At 42.2% G+C, this 17,647-nt stretch overlaps 1 protein-coding gene across 1 annotated transcript in view; it reads right to left on the bottom strand.

Moving 5' to 3' along the window:
- Positions 1-16,651, bottom strand: part of LOC123760898 (dipeptidase 1) — a 181,091-nt gene extending 164,440 nt beyond the window's left edge. The window contains exons 1-2 of the mRNA XM_045746715.2: positions 16,461-16,651; positions 9,310-9,481 (exon numbers count right to left, since the gene is read on the bottom strand). The gene's annotated coding sequence lies outside the window, so the exon portion shown is untranslated. The remainder of the gene's footprint in view (positions 1-9,309; positions 9,482-16,460) is intronic.
- Positions 16,652-17,647: the final 996 nt, after the last annotated feature.

Here is a 17,647-nt window from a genome sequence, read left to right as displayed (position 1 = left end):
CTTAGGGAGTGATGGGACTCAGGAGCTCTGGGTTGAGATCCATGTCTTAAGGCTTTAGTTGCTATACTAGGAATGACGAGATGGAGCTCAAAGTGAGATGGCTGAACTCATGCCTCGAATCTCGTTATGGCGAGGCTTTCCACACAGCACACCAATCAGAATGCAGTTTCTACTATACACACATCTCATTGGGTGAGCTATCGGTTCCTCTGATATCACTGGGAGTGGTGGAGGAAGGGTTATCAAAATTATTGGCGAAGTCAGGACAGCCAATTCAATTTCAATTCAATTTCTTGTTTTATTATGCATCCCATACCCATCCCATGGGCGGTGGTGGGAAGGGATACAGAAGCATATAATGGGTTCAGCAACTGAACCCCATAGTTCGCTTAGCTAAGCAAGTGACAATCTTTTAAACCTAGTTACACAATTGTTAATGTTATATGTGCAAACTAACATTAATAACGGTAATAGGCCCAAGAGAAACAAGCGAGAAGGGTTATTAAATAAATTCAATTTTAATAATAAAAGGATAGACAGAGAATATAAACAGGGTACTTACAAACATTCAATAGGAAAATGTTCTAAGAAATAAAAATCCTACACAAGGAATAGAAAAACTGACTTCTGAAGCATATGAAGTCTGTCTGAAACATGTTCCTTTGAGGAAAGCCAGAAAGAGGTCCAATGTAGAAAGAGAACGCAGTCGACATTACAAAAGAAGGAAGAAATTAACGGAAATGCTTAAGCAGACACGACTCTCCATACAAAGAAGAAATAATTTAAACAGGGAGATTGAAGAAATCGAACAGAGACTGAAGCATTCCTATCAGACTGAAGAAAGGCAACTAGAACAGAAAGCAATTTAAGAAATAAAGAAAAACCCAAAATATTTCTTCACATATGCTAAATCAAAAGCGAAAACCACTGCCAGTATTGGGCCTATTTGTACTAGTGAAGGTTCATACACCGAGGCTGACAAAGAAATTAGTGAAATCCTAAAAAAACAGTATGAGGACATGTTTAGCACTCCGATACACAGCATGAAAGTGGAAGATTTGGACAATTTCTTTATGACTGTTATCCAAACCCCTGTAAATATAACTAATATCAAACGTGGCAGATTTTGAAAGAGAAATTGATAATATGCCCATGCACTCAGCCCCGGGTCCAGACTCATGGAACTCAATATTTATAAAGAAATGCAAAGTGCCAGTAGCACAGGCACTCAGTATAGTGTGGAGGAAGAGCTTGGACACGGGGGAGATACCAGATGCGCTTAAAGCAGCAGACATTGCCCCTCTACACAAGGGAGGTAGCAAAGCATTGGCAAAGAATTAGAGACCAGTTGCACTAACGTCACACATTATAAAAGTATTTGAGAGAGTAATCTGGAGTCAGGTCACTAGATTCATGGAGACCAATGACCTCCACAATCCGTGCCAACATGGATTTAGAGCGGGAAGATCATGCCTCTCACAGCTACTTGACCACTATGACAAAATCACTGAGGCATTAGAGGAAAAACGTAATGCAGATGTCGTATACACAGATTTTGCAAAGGCATTCGACAAATGTGACCATGGGGTGATAGCTCTCAAAATGAGGTCAATGGGAATAACTGGTAAAGTAGGACGCTGGATACTCAATTTCCTGTCGAACAGAACACAAAGAGTAACAGTCAATCAAGTAAAATCGAGCCCGAGCGCAGTTAAAAGCTCTGTACCTCAAGGTACAGTCCTTGCACCACTACTGTTCCTTATTCTCATATCAGATATAGACAAAAATACAAGTCACAGCTTCGTGTCATCCTTTGCAGATGATACAAAAATCACCATGAAAATTACCTCTGCTGAAGACATTGTTAAACTACAAACAGATATTAACAAAGTTTTCGATTGAGCAGCAGAAAATAACATGATGTTTAACGGTGATAAATTCTAGATACTCAGATACGGCAAAAATGAGGATCTGAAACATAATACAGGGTACAAAACACAATTGAATCTGCCCATAGTAGGAAAACAGCATGTCAAGGATTTGGGAATAATGATGTCTGACGACCTAACGTTTTGGGAACATAACCAAGTATTGCGTCAGCCAGAAAAATGATAGGATAGATTACGAGAACCTTCAAGTCCAGAGATCCCATCACAATGGTTATACTCTTCAAATCACTTGTGTTGTCCCGTCTTGAGTACTGCTCGGTACTCACTTCCTCCTTCAGAGCAGGAGAGATTGCTGAAATAGAGGGAATACAGAGAACATATACGGCACGCATAGACGAGATAAAGCACCTAAATTATTGGGATCGTCTCAAAGCTCTCCAAATGTACTCACTTGAAAGGAGACGAGAGAGATACCAAATAATATACACATGGAAAATACTGGAGGGACAGGTCCCAAATCTGCACAGTAAAATAACAACGTACTGGAGTGAACTATATGGAAGAAAATGCAGAATAGAACCTGTGAAGAGAAGAGGTGCCATGGGCACAATCAGAAAACACTGTAGGAACATCAGAGGTCCACGGTTGTTCAACGTCCTACCAGGGAGCATCAGAAATATTGCCGGAATAACCGTGGACAAGAGAAAACTAGATTTTCTTCAAGGAGTGCCGGACCAACCGGGCTGTGGTGGGTGTGTGGGCCTGAGGGCCGCTCCAAGCAACAGCCTGGTGGACCAAACTCTCACAAGTCAAGTCTGGCCTCGGGCCGGGCTTGGGGAGTAGAAGAACTCCCAGAACCCCATCAACCAGGTATATATATACATGTGTGTGTATATATATATACCTGGTATATATATATACCTGGTATATATATACAAAAGATCGATAATCTTTTGTATCACAAGTAATTCAACAAGAGGCTCACAACAGTCACTATACAAGTCACTACATCTATGTTGAGTCTCACAGTTACAAGTCTAGCTCCACGACCACCCAACTGGGCGGCAGCTTAACAGTCATGTGCTGGCTGCACCTACAGTAAGCAAATTTTGGATTTGCTTACGGCTCAGGACAGCCGTGACCTTTCCAGCAACATGGTACTCTCTTGCTGCGTCTAAAATGGCAACAGGACCCACCCATGATTATATAGACGAGACTTATAAACTGTCATCTGCTAGTACAACCAGACACCGCATGTCACCATACACCCGACATCTAATCTGCCAATGTGATCATTGATCCGTAGTAGGCATCCATCAGTCTCAGGAGACTATGGAGTTGCGCTCTGGTGTCGGCCTGGTCTGGAGTGGCCTCACCAGGGCGCAAAGCCAGGGTAGGATGATTCGTGGGAGATGCCAAGAAGCTGATCCGTACACGCCGCACAAGGTAATTATGTCGTAGAGTAAGAGGGCCAACCAATGCTCAGTGCATATCACTGCAGCCAATGGGGACAAGTCCGAGAGATCACCATTCTCTCACACCAGCCCACTGACAACTTAGAGTTTACTAAGAACATCCCCAGTACACTGATAGAGGTTTATTAAGAACATCCCCTAAACCACCTTTATTTAACCATCCCCTTCTTGAGGTTATCTTGAGATGATTTCGGGGCTTTAGTGTCCCCGCGGCCCGGTCCTCGACCAGGCCTCCACCCCCAGGAAGCAGCCCGTGACAGCTACTAACACCTAGGTACCTATTTTACTGCTAGGTAACAGGGGCATAGGGTGAAAGAAACTCTGCCCATTGTTTCTCGCCGGCGCCTGGGATAGAACCCAGGACCACAAGATCACAAGTCCAGCGGGCTGTCCGACCGACCGACCCACCGGCTCCCTGATGGTTAAATAAACTCGTCTCCAACACACAGACAATTGAGGATTTGCAATTAACATCGCCAATACATTTTCAAATGAGAATTTGTTGAGACCAAAGCCAACACTGACAACTGAGGGTTTATCGTGGTCATTGTCAACACACTGACAAGTGAGAGCTTTTTTAAGACCAATGCCAACACCCTCAATGACAAGGAACATGATTGGGGGAAGTTATAACAAAGGAGTTGCGTGTTGCGGACCTCGACTTGGTGTCAGATGATGTCTTATTTTTCACAGTCTCGCGAAACTTTGCTGTTTTTACACTCTCCAAAAACATAAACAAGAGACAATAGTGTTATCAGCTGGATGGTGAGGATGATCACTCACAGCCTGCGTGGTGAGGACCATGAGTCACTCGCTGCGTGGTGAGGACCATGAGTCACTCGCTGCGTGGTGAGGACCATGAGTCAATCGCTGCGTGGTGAGGGCCATGAGTCACTCGCTGCGTGGTGAGGACCATGAGTCACTCGCTGCGTGGTGAGGGCCATGAGTCACTCGCTGTGTGGTGAGGGCCATGAGTCACTCGCTGCGTGGTGAGGGCCATGAGTCACTCGCTGCGTGGTGAGGGCCATGAGTCACTCGCTGCGTGGTGAGGGCCATGAGTCACTCGCTGCGTGGTGAGGGCCATGAGTCACTCGCTGCGTGGTGAGGGCCATGAGTCACTCGCTGCGTGGTGAGGGCCATGAGTCACTCGCTGCGTGGTGAGGGCCATGAGTCACTCGCTGCGTGGTGAGGGCCATGAGTCACTCGCTGCGTGGTGAGGGCCATGAGTCACTCGCTGCGTGGTGAGGACCATGAGTTACTCGCTGCGTGGTGAGGGCCACGAGTCACTAGCTGCCTGGTGAGGGCCATGAGTCACTCACTGCGTGGTGAGGGCCACGAGTCACTCGCTGCCTGGTGAGGGCCACGAGTCACTCGCTGCCTGGTGAGGACCATGAGTCACTCGCTGCGTGGTGAGGACCATGAGTCACTCGCTGCGTGGTGAGGACCATGAGTTACTCGCTGCGTGGTGAGGGCCATGAATCACAAGCCTCAAGTTCGGCTTCAAGGTTTAAGAGAGTAGTTTGATTAATGGTAACCAGCGAGAGGTATTTTGTTCTGATCAAGACTTCAGAGTTTAAAATGAATTACGAACGTAATTTAGGTAATTGATGTTGAGATAATTTAATGTGGCTTGGTTTATCTAAATATTATGAAATTCTCATGCCGTTAATATTAATGGTTTGTGGTCGTGTCCAGAAATGTTTAAAAAAATTTCATGAATGTGTATTGAATAAACTATATTCTGGAAGAACATCACAGAAGTTATACTTTATTACGCGAATATTTCGTGTGTTAATCTTACGAATGTCAAATTGGGATCTGTGTTCTTATTTATTCTTTGTAGTGTATTTTGGTTAAATTTTTATAAAATACTAGCAGAACCCGGCCACACGTTGCTGTGGCTCAGCAACCTTCCCTGTCCCCCAGTCCTCCCCACCATTCCCCCCTCACCCGTCTCCTCGGCCTCCCAACCATTCCCCACTCCACTGTCCTCTCTTCCTTCCCAGCATGCCCCCTCTCCTGCCCCTATGTCCTCCCCACCATTCTCTATTCCGCCATCCCCTCGTCCCCACCATCCCAAACTCCCTACGTCCCTTCGTCCTTCCCCACCATTACCCCCTCCAGCTGTCCCCTCGTCCTCCCCACCATTCCTCACTCCCTCGTCCGATGCCTTCCCAAATGGTCTGATGTTCCTATCAGAAAATTGGGAATATCAAGTGATCCGATGTTCCCATCACTGAAATATAAGAAAAACAGTTAAAAAACTGAAATGAAAATATGAAAAAAAAAAAAACTATTCTCACGAAACGAACGGTCTGGTAAACAACACAGCTCAATTCCAACGCAATTCACTCAAAATAATTAAATCAAAATTAAAATAAATCAAAATCTATGAAAATTCAACTTATCAATGCAATCAGAAACATTGAAATGGAATTTTAACATATTTAGTATAGCATGTGTGTTGCTTTTACACACAACAGATGGCGCTGTTTTTCAAGTAAAGCATAGTTTTACCTGTCACAGGTGTGGCATCTATACTCACAAAATGAACGGTATGGTAAACAACACAGCTCAATTCCAACACAATGTCACAAAATAATTCACTAAAAAATAAAATATATCGAAATCTATGAAAATATAATTTATCAATACAATCGGAAAGTTTGAAATGGAATTCGTGACATATTTAGTATAGCGCGCATGTTGCTATTATGTGCAACAGATGGCACTGTTTTTCAAAACCGCATGTTTTTTTCCTGTCACAGGTGAGGCATGTATATTGTAGATATATATAAAAAGACGCGCCTATTCGAATGCAACGTTGTGTCAAAATTTCAAAGCAATCGGTAAAGAGGTTTCGAAGATTTCCCTCACATGAAAAACTCATTAAAAACACAGTTTTCAGAAAAAATGTTTTTTTACCGTCACAGACGTGACATCTATATAGTATGTATATAAAAACTTGCTCGGATGTGAATGGAACGTTGTGTGAAATTTTCAAAGCAATCGGTGAAGTACTTTCAGAAATTAGCGATTTTGAACAAACGAACATTTCCATTTTTATTTATATAAATGGCAGTTATGTTTTTAGTGAAGACCTAGTTTGATAGGACTAATGATGATAGCCCCCAGAACATAACTGTTTACCAATAGCAGACAGATCCGCAAGGAATAAGGGACACTGTCTTCCAAGTGTTCCTTCTAAGGTGTCGAAAGTTGTAGAATTTTCGGTGGGAAGCATCAAGAAATCAGGACAAATGAGTGCCAAGCGGACTTGCCACTCCGCTTGTAATAGTAATTACAAGCGGCAGATGGCAATTCATCTCCGCTTGTGAGTGCCAATCACACGACCTTTGCGGTGGCAGACGCTAATGTCTCAGGGATTTGCCAGAGCACTTCAACCCAACTTCGTGAAGTCTGAAGTCTCAGTCCTCTTGCTGGAACACCTTAGAAGTTGAATAGGTTCATCAAACTATGCGTGTGTGGAGGGCGCAGACACCAGTTATTGATTGCTCGTCCTTCCAGGCCCGTGTTTGTGGTGTTCAGCAACTATCGCAACACCACTCGACACCACTCGACAAAAATTATTTACAAGTTGGAGAGTAATTTGCATTTTGGACTGTAATTTAGGCCATAAAGATTGCTCGGCTTTATTTACATGGAGAACGAAAAGACTAACGGGTCGGAGTAATGTCACATTTGCAAAAATAAAGAGGATTTAATCGTCTCAACATATAGCGATTCAGAAAAAAATATTGATTTTTTAAAACAATATTTTTGTTAAATAAATAGTTAAATAATTCTTAAATAACGAGAAAGAATTTTGAGCAATAATTTCAATGTAAATATTTGCTTTGAGCGTTAGAAAATTAGATTAAAGTGTTTTGAACGAGAGCAAAAAAATTAAAACTGTAAAGAAGTCCTCACTTCTGGTGTTGGGAGACTGGGTAATGTTGAGTCCTTATATGATGTACTCCCCTAATTATGCTTGCGGGGGTTGAGCTTTGGCTCTTTGGTCCCGCCTCTCGACTGTCAATCAACTGGTATGTGTGACCTCACAGGACACACCTCACACACATTATTTATATATATAATATATATATTAACACCTTGTACTGAACGGGGTGAGAATAGCTTGAACTACCTCATCCCTCTGTGTGTATTTATGACTCAATAAACTTACTCCAATTTCAACACGCATGCACTCACACGCAGCTTCAAGAACAATTACAATAGAGCAGGCCTACTGGAACCATGGAATAATAAGTACAAATCAGATACACTAACTATGAAGCAACAGGGCTCTAGAACCGTATCTCGATCCTAGTAGCGATAGTACGACATGCGGAGCCAGATAAGCACACACGCACATCTACAAGATACAAACACAATCATCTACATTTTCAGTCCTGAATAATGGCGTCCAGATAAGCTAAAACAACAGGTTGGCTCCACCATAGGCTGCCCAACCACTTGGAGTGGACGGTAGAGCGACAGTCTCGCTTCCTGCAGGTCGGTGTTCAATCCCCGACCGTCTAAGTGATTCAAGTTCAAATATGTTTATTGAAATAAGCAATAAATACATCTCAAAGGTATAGAGTAGCTTAGGCTATTTCTACCCCCCTTCTAAGTGGTTGGGCACCATTCCTTTCCACCCGTCCTATCCCAAATCCTTATCCTGACCCCTTCCCAGTGCTCTATAGTCGTAATGGCTGGTGCTTTCCCCCTGATAATTCCTTCCCTCCCTCCACCACAGCCTAGCCAGCGCGTCGGGTAGTGACTGAGAACAGAGGAAGGCGCGCTATAAGCTTTTGTTTAATTAACAGAGTAAGTTATGGTGGTGTCGTCAGGTCTGACACGACCACAAGTTGTAACTGGCTCCATACTGCCCTCGGCACTCAACCTGGGCGGGTAGATTTATCGTCTGTAATGCTGCTAGTCTTTCTACTACTGCTCTGGGGCCAGATTCACGAAAGCACTTACGCAAGCACTTACGAACGTGTACATCTTTCCTCAATCTTTGACGGTTTTGGTTACATTTATTAAACAGTTTACAACCATGAAAACTTGCCAATCAACTGTTGTTATTGTTATAAACAGCCTCCTGGTGCTTCGGAGCTCATTAACTGTTTAAGAATTGGAAACAAAGCCGCCAAAGACTGAGAAAAGATGTACACGTTCGTAAGTGTTTGCGTAAGGGCTTTCGTGAATCTGGCCCCTGCTTTCTTATTGCATGCATGCTTATCTCGGCTGCTTCTCTTATCCCCCCCGAAGCCTAATAGGTTAGGTTAGATAAAGGGTTTTCAGGATGTGGTACAGAGTAGGTTATCAGGCACACTACACTACACTCAGTCGATTAAAGCAGCGTCTGGGATGCTCTCGGACGCAGGTTCGAATCCTCGTCACGGCCCTTGTGGATTTGTTCATAGGTTATCAGCGTTTGATACTGGGATTATCAGGGATACTGACATTAGCGTATCCGGGTGTGTTATTTGGTAGTAGGTCACCAGGATGTAGTTTAGGGTAAAAAATAAGGTTTGGCAAAGTGGCTTCGAGTTGTGTCGCATCCCCACGTCTACTCTTCACAAACGCCGTCTTGATAAGTCGGCTTGAGTCGGCTACGATACCCAACATGAACCTTAGTCCTGGCTAAGTTGCTGTTGACTTTTCCCTTTCACTGTACATACTCAAAAGTTGCAATATTCTTAAACGTGATCTGACCTAAGCTTTGCCCGTCTCTTATTCCTGCCCTTTTCTTATACTTATCTTTCATCTTATTTTTACCTGCCTCTTATTCTTACATTCATCCTATTCTAAACCTTATTCTTACATTCATCCTATTCTAACCTTATTCTTACATTCATCCTATTCTAACATTCTTACATTCATCCTATTATTACCTCTTTCCTACGTGGTCCTCACTACTGGTCTCACACTCTTACCTTACATATATGCCTGTAGCTTCCTCTTGAAGGTAAAGGCAAACACCTTCAGGACTCTTCTGTTACAGGACTTGATAATGGTCCAGGAAGGACCGAAACGTCGTGGTTTCTTCACTATCTGACGCGTGGTGTGATCGTCATGTCTTCAGGCCATGTTACTGTGACTCGTCGTCTGAAATGTAACGATTTGGAATTAAGTTGTGTTTTGGAGGTTCATGTTTTATCTTATATTTCATGTTATAAGAGATGAAAGTACCCAGTTGTGACTTGGGGGGGGGTCTCTCTCTCACTTCTCTCTCTCACTTCTCTCTCTCACCTCTCTCTCTCTCTCTCTCTCTCTCTCTCTCTCTCTCTCTCTCTCTCTCTCTCTCTCTCTCTCTCTCTCTCTCTCTCTCTCTCTCTCCTATCACCTATATTCTCTCTCTTATCTCTCTCCCTGACTATTCGTCCCCTTCTCTCTCTCCACCTTTCCCACCCTCTCTCCTAACCAGGATAAGTCTACGTTCATTGTTTTCGACTAATGATAGTTTTATCATGGTTTAGTCGAATGATAAACTTTTTCTCTTTTTAAAAGAAAAAAGTTTATTTTCTTATTAACACATTAGGTATATATCTGCATTTGTGCAGCTGTCCTAGACTATATGAAGGGAGTACAGTGTGTCAAAAAGCTAGCTACGTGATGCTAAAAAAATCCCCATCACATAGGATGGTTAGTTATACAGAGGCATGTGATAAGTAGTCTGCACTGGCAGACTCCGGGTGCATTATGAGGATATCATCAACACAAGAGTGAATAAGGTACCAGGGATACTGAAAGTCGTGATAAGTAATCTAAAGGAGCATTCAAAGTCTACGGACAACACGTGGCTGATTTCATTTTAACCGTACCAATGGCCTGGGGCATGGCACTTGGGCCGAGCCCAACTGGCCTGCGACCCCTCGCATGCCCCACATGTTGCACGTGTAAACGTTTGAGTGGGGAAGAGTTGCACGCATCTGGCCTACTTCGTCCAGATAGACTGACAGAGACAGGCATCCTATTTAAAAGATATAGATAGCTAACATGTTTCCCCTCTGCGAGACCTCGCTCTCGCCTGTGGCCTCGCCCTCGCCCGTGGCCTTTGCTCTCGCCCGTGGCCTCGCCCGTGGCCTTTGCTCTCGCCCGTGGCCTCGCCCGTGGCCTTTGCTCTCGCCCGTCGCCTCGCCCGTGGCCTTTGCTCTCGCCCGTCGCCTCGCCCGTGGCCTTTGCTCTCGCCCGTCGCCTCGCCCGTGGCCTTTGCTCTCGCCCGTCGCCTCGCCCGTGGCCTTTGCTCTCACCCGTGGCCTCGCCCGTGGCCTTTGCCTTGAAGGGTTCACCCGGGGAGCAAGACGCACCACACCAGAATATGCAACATGGCCCACCAATTAATCAACATGAAGGGCAGACCTGCGTGACCCAGGCTGAGAGTGGCCCCCTGTAAGGAGGGTTCCCACACCTCGTCAACTACACACCCAGTCCTCTCTCCGGTTATTTAACCCCCCTTTCCACCCCCCACACCCCCACACACACCGGTTAATGGATCTCTTTAAGACCACCACCGTCCTCCTGACTTTAGTGGGTTCACTCTGTCATGGTCTTGTTTATTCCTGTAAGTTACTGATCCTTGCATATGATCTCTTGCGTCGTCGACTTACACTGTACATCACTTTCTTAGATGAGGGACTCTGGTTACTGATTAATGGCAACCCCTTATTCATAAGTTAATGTTATTAATGGCCTCCTTCAGGCCACTAACTCTCTTGTTGATAGATCCTTGCAGCAGGTAATTTATTATCTCAAATTGGTCGTGTGCTATAGATCATCCACTTGCAATGCGACCTCTTAATTAATGTTGTTGTCTGGGAACTGTGGCCGTTGTTGTAACATATGACCGGCTTGATCTCTGGGGAGACTGAGTTACGGCTTCCACGGTGACAGGCAACACCAGCTGTTGGTGGCCTTAAGGCCAATCACCCACTGAAGCCTTATTAAGGCCAACACAATACCTTCATAGCCATCCATACGTCTGGAACTATACTCAGTGTATGTATGTATAGTCTCAGAGGAAAAGGATATATAGTTGGGTGTATATATCCCATGGTCTGGTGAATGAGCTATGGTGATCAGGCAAAGTTGTTCACTGAACACTTTGAACACTAATCATGAGGAGTTTATTGTTAGGATGCTGATATTGGCCGGCTGGGGGCAGGTCGCTGGAGTATTTAATTGAAGACCATTAGGAGCCAGGTAATAGAAGTGAGGTACTGATGAATGGTTGGAGCCAGGTAGGAGAAGTGAGGTACTGATGAATGGTTGGAGCCAGGTAGGAGAAGTGAGGTACTGATGAATGGTTGGAGCCAGGTAGGAGAAGTGAGGTACTGATGAATGGTTGGAGCCAAGTAGCTGGTGTCCATCCTCCCTCTCATTGCAATCTCTGATGTCCACGCCTTCACTTGAAGAAATAACTCACAAAAGTCTGAAAGGAGTCACCCCCATCCAACAAAATCAATTCTTTTCCCAGGCCCTCACGTGTGCCTGTAATAAGACTGCCACTCCAACTTTTCCAGAAAAGTGAACTTAATTATCAGGAAAAACAACTTAAGATTGAGTGATGAATATAGTTTTAGTGTATATGCAAAGATTACTTAAACATAAGCATTAAGGAAACCATAGAAGTCCCATTCACAGTAACAACTCTTACATATATTCTCCTAAACTCAAATTTATAAGAAAGTCCTGCACATAAGAACATAAATAAACAGCAGGAAGCCTAGTGGTCCATAGATGCTTGTAACTATTTATTAATCTAATGCCTTCAAATGTATAGAAATATATATCCATCTTATATTTTAATTATGATACTTGTATAACTTAAATACAAATGCAGACGGCCATTTTGCCCATAAAGAATATCTTATTTATTACCATCATATATAAATTAAAGAAAACTGTAAAAGGCCTTTTGGCCCATAAAACATCTCCAATTAATTTCCATCCTATGTGAATTAAGGACCCTAAGTGCGCACGCAGACCTTTTGGCATCTGCTATTCATATCTGCTCTAATCTCATTCATTTGTGCCATTCAGTAAAAGCAGATAACAGAGATTGGCCCAGCAAGTACATTAGTCACATGGCATTAAAATCTTCAAGCTAGCAGATTGGTCCATCAAGAACTTAACTCATGCAGCATTGAAATCTCCAAGCTAACGGTAAATATACATTTTATTTATACCTATATCTGTATAGCTATATATATATATATATATATATATATGTCGTACCTAGTAGCCAGAACGCACTTCTCAGCCTACTATGCAAGGCCTGATTTGCCTAATAAACCAAGTTTTCCTGAATTAATATATTTTCTCTAATTTTTTTCTTATGAAATGATAAAGCTACCCATTTCAATATGTATGAGGTCAATCTTTTGTTATTGGAATTAAAATTAACGTAGATATATGACCGAACCTAACCAACCCTACCTAACCTAACCTAACCTATCTCTATAGGTTAGGTTCGGTTAGGTAGCCGAAAAAGTTAGGTTAGGTTAGGTTAGGTAGGTTAGGTAGTCGAAAAACAATTATTTCATGAAAACTTGGCTTATTAGGCAAATCGGGCCTTGCATAGTAGGCTGAGAAGTGTGTTCTGGCTACTAGGTACGACATATATATATATATATATATATATATATATATATATCTATCTATCTCAAGATATAGTTGAAGAATAACACCAGATATTGTATTGCTAACGGTTGCAGAAATAAATCTATAGGACTTATTTGTCTTTGTTCGAACATTTATGGATTGATTTTTTTTGCTTTAAATTCATACTAATTATGACACCTGCTATTGTATACGTATATGTATATGTATATGTGTGTATATATATATATATATATATATATATATATATATATATATATATGTCGTACCTAGTAGCCAGAACGCACTTCTCGGCCTACTATGCAAGGCCCGATTTGCCTAATAAGCCACGTTTTCCTGAAATAATTGTTTTTCGACTACCTAACCTACCTAACCTAACCTAACCTAACCTAACTTTTTCGGCTACCTAACCTAACCTAACCTATAAAGATAGGTTAGGTAGGGTTGGTTAGGTTCGGTCATATATCTACGTTAATTTTAACTCCAATAACAAAAAATTGACCTCATACATAATGAAATGGGTAGCTTTATCATTTCATAAGAAAAAAAATTGAGAAAATATATTAATTCAGGAAAACTTGGCTTATTAGGCAAATCGGGCCTTGAATAGTAGGCAGAGAAGTGAGTTCTGGCTACTAGGTACGACATATATATATATATATATATATATATATATATATATATATATATATATATATATATTATATATATATATATATATATATTATATATATATATATATATTATATATATATATATATATATATATATATATATATATATATATATATATATATATATATAATCCTTCCCAATAGACATTGTTAATGTATAATTCTGTGTAAATAATATTACGAAATTTGCGGTTGATAGCAAGCATTACTTATATTTCACTTATAATTAGCTTGAGTTTTATATTATAATAATCGTTCGGGTAAATATTTAATGTATATTAGACAAAAAGCAAAGTTCTTACAATTTGTAAGAAATTGTCATTAATTCAATATATGATCGAACTCTCTTATAGGGGATAACTATATAGGCTATAATAGATGCTTTTGATAAAGAAAATAAACACTCTTTGCGGAGATTTTTTTTTCCTGTCAAGAGGCAAAGTATAGCCTCCGAGCTCAACCCGTCCTCTTAAAAATAACGTCACTTTTGGCTGGTATGCTCACTATGGCCAAATTTGCACGTAATTTGAAATGAAATCAACTCACAAAAGTGACGTACTGTTCCGTTTTCTGTTTGAGTCGTCCGGCTTACGCGGACAGGTTTGGAGAGGAAACTTTCAATTAACGTTTTTCATAACGTTTTGAAACTTTATGAGAATTTTCTGCCCACCTAACCTATCAGAGGACCCTTAACTTACTGTTGTTGAAAAAAAAAATCCCAAATTTATTTTCATTTTTTTTGTCATTTTCAAATTACGTCCACTTTCGGTCATACGGGCAAACGGTCAAAAGCAATATTTTTAAGAGGACAGGTTGTGCTATGATTTCCCCGACAGACGGGAGGGAAATACGGCCCCTTTGCTGTACTTGCCCTCAACCCATCCATCACATCTGGGTCGGCATGCATGATACTTCCTCGAACGTTTTCATTAATTCAACAACTTTAGGCTATTTTTTTTTTACAGCGTTGGGTGATTTAGTCCAGGAATATGCTAAGAAGTTCGTCAGTATTCTGGTGGCCTTATAATCAGCCCCGAGGGCGATACAGGCGAGCGTCATTGTGCTCCACAGATTGGGTGGCAAGTGTACTTAGCTAACGGCCCGAGTACCTCTGTGGTGGCTGGCTAGTTTATCACTCAGCCAGAGCAGCCACTCCGCCCATCGTAACCCAACATTACACCACTCTGCTCCAAACACCGCCACTACACACCACCACTACTCTACACCATAGGGCAAAAGCAACTACCGGATTCGGAAAGAGATGTGGCAGGGTATATACAGCTCCAACACCGGAGGTACACACACAAACAGGATAATAATGACAGCGTATAGAATGGTGGCAAATATAAGAACATCACTTAAAACCCCGAATCAGGATTCCTTCAAGGCAATCTACACATTTATTATCCTAATACTGGAATATGCAGCACTGGCATGAATACTGCACTTTGTGAAATAGAGCCAAAATTTTGAAAACAAATGTTCAACTGTTTGCACCTATACTGGTGGTAGGAGAGTAGAGCTACGAGAATAGGCTAGCGGAAGCAGCTCTCATAACCCTAGGAACAGATGGCATATGGCCACAACATTCCCTATAATTAGAATATTACAACATGAAGACAAGGACAGCCTCCTGAAATGGAAAATGGGACAAAAGAACAGAGTTGGTAACTGGAAACGCAAATGGAATTTTGAATATTTCCGAAGGAATGTAAGGAAATACTCGTATGCTGTACAGGTGGTCAACAACTGAAATGCTCTGAAAGAAGATGTAGAAGCCATCTCCATCTGCAACTTTAGGGATTTGACAAATAAATTTAATTTCGAAAGAGTTCAAGTGTAATGCAAGGTGGACAAGAAGGGTTAGTAGGGCGGGGCATAAAGTGCTAGAGCTCACTCCCTGGTAGACACTGAGAGGTGAGCTCTATAAGGTAAACCCCACCATTATAGCCACTAGCGCCAGGCACCGTCACGTTGCCAGCTTCCGAGTGCTCATAAGTGTATCATTAATCTCTAACATTGTTGTGGTAGCATGTGTGTGCACCGTGTGTGGATTGTGTGGTGGCCTATGTTTGTACTAACCTAGCTGTGCTGGCGGGGGTTGAGCTCTGGCTCTTTGGTCCCTGTCATGACCTCATGCTCCATAGTATCACTAGAATCCATAGCCTGGTCAAAATCAATAATTGTCTAGGGTTTAGTAAAAGGCTAGCAAAAATACTCCAGTTTACCGGGGCATATAACATAGGTCACCGTAAAATAAGAAAACTACAGTTCTCTCCAACTCTCACTCACATTATCCAGCTTCTTAAAGCACTTCGAAATCAACAACAAGCCTAAGCCTTAAACTGCGCACCCTCGGAACTAGCTGACACCAGGCTCGATCCTGGCGCAGTGGTACACTATCTTCTTGAGGTTATCTTGAGATGATTTCGGGGCTTTAGTGTCCCCGCGGCCCGGTCCTCGACCAGGCCTCCACCCCCAGGAAGCAGCCCGTGACAGCTGACTAACACCAAGGTACCTATTTTACTGCTAGGTAACAGGGGTATAGAGTGAAAGAAACTCTGCCCATTGTTTCTCGCCGGCGCCTGGGATCGATCCCGGGACCACAGGATCATAAGTCCAGCGTGCTATCCGCTCGGTCGACCGGCTCTCTAGCACCCAGTATGCTAATAACACAATTACAGGATGGTGGTGTCACACTCGGAATCAATATCATAAGTACAAGATCCTCCACACCACTTAAGATCCCCAGGTACCCCACCTCAATATGTATACATAAAAGCACTTCCCACCTGGCATAAATGATGTACTTCGGTAGAAATGATCCAAGACAAATACGACAGCATAATCTTATATATACTAGTAGTCAATACACACACAAAAGGCCACTTATTATATATATACTAGTAGTCAATACACACACAAAAGGCCACTTAAGCAAGAGCTTGTCGTCAACACGTCCGCGCGTCTGAGAAATCAAAGATCAAAAGACCACTCAAGACTGACGAGCCAATTGACACAATATTTCCAACTCAGCAAGTCAGCCGACGCTTATCCTTCAAATCTCACAAGCTTATATCAAACCAATTTATCAATCAACAGCTCCTAAATCATAACAGTACTGAATAAACAACCTTACATGAGAACACAATCACTGAATCAATACATAAGAGATACGAAAGAGACTACAACATGATGTATAAAATTAATCAACAGAGAATTCATATCTGCAGGACATGGTAACATTGGCGGAGACGGTAAGCCATTGGGGGGAGGGGGTTAATTAAGGGAGAATTTCAAAGACGTTACCAATCAACCGTTAATACATAAGTATACATGAATAAAAGTAATGCATCATATACCAACATAAGTACCAAAGACTGTGGTATTAATCTCACACTACCAGAATATAAATTACTAACATGACAAGAGCTAATGCATTGAACAGTAATTTTTATTTTATTTTATTTATTTTTTTTTAAACAGAGCAAGTACAGCGTATAGTAACCATATAAACAGGAAAGCACAGAATAACGAAGAACATAGAATAACAACAACACAGATAACAAGTAACACTGACCAACACAGATCAACACAAAAGTGTAAACAAAAAATAACAGAAAACACATAAGAACACACACACACACACACACAAAAGCAGCACCACCCAGATGGGGCGTGCCAAAAGCGTCAGTAATTACAAAAGCGCACAAGGAGCACAATAAACCAAGGGTAAAGTATAAACAGGAATACACATACAAAGAAACACATACAAAAATAACACAAACACAAAACACACGCACCATGCGCCACACCACACAACAGCAGACAACACACGCACCATGCGCCACACCACACAACAGCAGACAACACACGCACCATGCGCCACACCACACAACAGCAGACAACACACGCACCATGCGCCACACCACACAACAGCAGACAACACACCATAACAAACATGTCAATAAACACAATA

This window comes from Procambarus clarkii, chromosome 3 (genome assembly GCF_040958095.1).
Source record: "Procambarus clarkii isolate CNS0578487 chromosome 3, FALCON_Pclarkii_2.0, whole genome shotgun sequence".
Lineage (NCBI taxonomy): Eukaryota > Metazoa > Arthropoda > Malacostraca > Decapoda > Cambaridae > Procambarus > Procambarus clarkii.
This window is presented reverse-complemented; position numbering and strand designations above follow the sequence as displayed.